Here is a 3,088-nt window from a genome sequence, read left to right as displayed (position 1 = left end):
TGCCTGTCTGCTTTCGAAAGACCTCCCGCATTCGAGAGGACGGACTCCAAAGCCGATTCCTGCGTTGTTCTCTGAGCGCTCGCCTGGTTTCGGTTTGCCAGCCCCCGCCTTCCCTCCCTCTTCCCCTCCTCCCCTTCCCAACCTCCCACCCGGGAACCCGGGATCTCGTCCTGGTCGCTCTGGGCCACCCGCGGCGTCGGCCCCGGCCCCGCCGGCGTGTCCGTGTGATCTCCCCTGCCCGGGGAATCGCGTGGGGAGCGCGTCCCCTTCGCGGCAGCCGCCCGGCCGGCCGTGTCTTGCCAAACCCCGGCTCCCTCCGTCCTCCCCGCCCTGATCTGGTGCCGGGGTCGCGTCGCGCCGCGTCGCGTCGTGTCGCCTCGTGTCGTGCCGTGCCGTGCCGTGCCGTGCCGTGACGAGGGTGAGCGGGCTCCGAGGCGGACGCCACGGGGCCGCCCGGCGCCTCAGTCCGGGACGAGCTCGGGCGTTTGGGCGGCCGGCGGCGGTCGGGGTCGGTTCCGGGGACGTTGGCGACGGTTGTCGGGCGCCATCTGGCTGCCGCTCTGAGATCGTCCCTCTTCTCCCGAGCGTCGGCGACCTCGGCAAGGGATGGGGCTCGGCGGCGGGGCCCGAGGCAGACTTCGGGGAGGCTGGCGACACCGGCGGTGACAGTCCCCGTGGCGCTGAGCCGCGGGCGCGTCCTGCTCTCGGCGCAGATTGGACTCGCAGGATGATGAGGGGGTGACTGTCGCCGCGCTCCCGGGATCTCGTGTGCCGGGGGAAGCCGTGTGGCCTGGCCTGGTCGACCAGCATCCGCCTGTGCCCCTCCAGCCGCGGAGACCGACCCGAGCCGATCGGACACGGCCTGCGCCTTGCCGCCGCGGGGGAAAGGGAGAGAGTGTCCCGCGCCCGGGCCGCCGGCGGCTAGGTGGTCAGGCCCTCGTCTGCGTCCCTTGGACGACTGCTCCTGAGGCGAGGAGCGGCCCGGGCCCAGTGCGGTGAGGCCGGGGACGGGCGCGCTGGGGTTCCCGGTCGTCGGAGGCGCCTCCTTGGATGAAATGTTTTCTGAGTCCCGATGGATCCGGAGACGTGGCTGGGCCGGCCCCTGTTGGCGCGGGAGGCCTGGGAGGGGGTGCCCCCCGGCCCGTAAGCCTGCCCGCGTGGGTTCCGGTGGCGTTGGAGGGACCGAGACTTCATCCGGACTCGGGGACCGGCATGGGGGCGTCCTGCGAGGGATGTGGGGGAGGCAGGCTTTCCCCGGCCCGGGGCCCGGGGCCCGGTGCTCGGGAGCGGTCCCTCGTGGGGGGCCCTCTCGTCGGAGGCGCCTCTGTGGCATCTCCCCGAGTCCCCGGCCACGCGGGCGAGAAAAGGGCAGGGCGTCCCCGGCCTGATCCCGTCTCCCTCTCGTCCCTTCCCATTCCCATTCCCATTCCCACTCCTCCTCCTAAGCCTCCTCCTAATCCCCCTCCCCTCCCCTCCCCTCCCCTCTCCCCTCTCCCCTCTCCCCTCTCCCCTCTCCCCTCTCCCCTCTCCCCTCCCCCTACCAACCCCCCCCACCCCGGTCGATCAGATGGCCCCCGAGAGCTTCGGGGCTGCCATTTATGGGGGTAGGGCTGGGGGCAGGTGGCCGGACCGAGGTCCCGGGGTCCCCCCCTGCAAATCGTGGACCCGCCCCGTTTCTGGGCGCTGTCATTTTTCCCGTCGTGTTGGGCATTTTCTGCCAGCAGATAGGTGCTGACACGGTCTTCCTCGGTGTCTGTCACCGAGTGTTGGGTCTCCGGACGCGTGCGAGGCTCTGGGCTTCTCTCTGCGTGAGCCCTGGCCTGGTAGCCGACTCCGCTTCTGACACTTGAGCCGCCCGCCAGGGCCTGCGCGCCGGCTCTCGTGTGTGCGTCCGGCTGACGTGGCCCGTGGTGCCACCTCCGGTCTCTGGTGGCCCGAGGGCGGTGGGGTGAGGTGGCGGCGTGGGTCTTTTACCCTGTGCGCTCCCCGCCGCAGGCACCCGGTGGTGGCCGGCACGACCCCACCCCCGTAGGCTCCGTGCCGCGTGTCAGGCATTCCCCGCCTGGGGTCGTTGGCCGCTCTCCTCGGAGAGGACCGAGGAGTGGGTGGCGCCTGGCGAGGCTGAAGCAGGCCCCTCTGGTGGTTGTCCTCGCCGGGCCCTCCCCTCTGGGGCCTCCCTGCCCCACATGGCTCGCTCGCTCGCTCACTCACTCAACTGACCGATGTGGTGAAGTCATGCTCCCCTGGGCCGGGCCTAAGCCGCGCCAGACGAGGGACGGGGACGTTCATGGCGAACGTGGCTTCTCCTCTCGTTCTGCCTGCGGGCCCCTCGCCTCTCCTCTGCCGCCCGTGGGTGGCGGGGGGGAGGCAGGGGTGCGGACTCCGGCCCGACCTCGGTCTCCCGTGCCTTGTGGTGTCGGCGGGGCCGGGGTCTTGCGACGCGGCAGACACTCTCGCCTCCTCGCCTGCTCGGCGTCCTGTCTCGCGAGCGGCCCTCCCCCGCGGCGGGGGAGGGCTGCCCCGCCGCCACGCCACGTACCCCCTCGTCGGGGTGTGAGCGTGTCTCGCCTTGGTCCTCTGCGGTGCCCCTGGAGCGCTCCAGGTTGTCCCTCAGGTGCCCGAGGCCGAGCGGCGGCATCGCTTCCCGTCCCCAGCGAGTCCTCTCGGGTAACCCCTGCGGTGGTCGTGTCTCCCGAGCGCCTCTCTTGAGGCGTGGGGGAGGGGTCGAGACGGTAAGCGAGGCGTGGCCGCTCCCCACCCTCGGTGGGGCCGGGGCCGCCTCCTGAACGTCAGTCCTCACCCTGTACCGGGGGGGGGGGACTGACGTGGCCGGGCGCACGCCGGGTGGGTCCCCCTCAGCGGGGTTCGCGCCCGGGCGTGGGAGCGATCGTGGTGGGGCCGGGTGATGTGCCGGTGGGGGGCGGGCGTCTGTCCCGTCCCCACGCGGTCTTGGGTGCGTCTCCTCGCGAGGTGGCACGCACGGGCTCTCCCCGGTCCCGACCGCGAACGCTCGCTTCTTGGCCCGCTGCTTACCCCTACCGCAGACCCCTCCTGCCCAGCCGAGGGCTGGCGTACACGTCGGCGGGCT

General features: G+C 72.5%; 1 protein-coding gene across 1 annotated transcript in view; it reads left to right on the top strand.

The window, feature by feature from the left end:
• Nucleotides 1–529: 529 nt before the first annotated feature.
• The window catches only part of LOC105098883 (uncharacterized protein MT0007), a 21,468-nt gene continuing 18,909 nt past the window's right edge, over nucleotides 530–3,088 (top strand). The window contains exon 1 of the transcript XR_010384057.1: nucleotides 530–995. The gene's annotated coding sequence lies outside the window, so the exon portion shown is untranslated. The remainder of the gene's footprint in view (nucleotides 996–3,088) is intronic.

The sequence above is a fragment of the Camelus dromedarius genome, chromosome 15 (assembly GCF_036321535.1).
Source record: "Camelus dromedarius isolate mCamDro1 chromosome 15, mCamDro1.pat, whole genome shotgun sequence".
NCBI classification, from domain to species: Eukaryota; Metazoa; Chordata; class Mammalia; order Artiodactyla; family Camelidae; genus Camelus; species Camelus dromedarius.
Note: the sequence above shows the minus strand (reverse complement) of the source record. Positions and strands in the feature narration are given on the sequence as shown.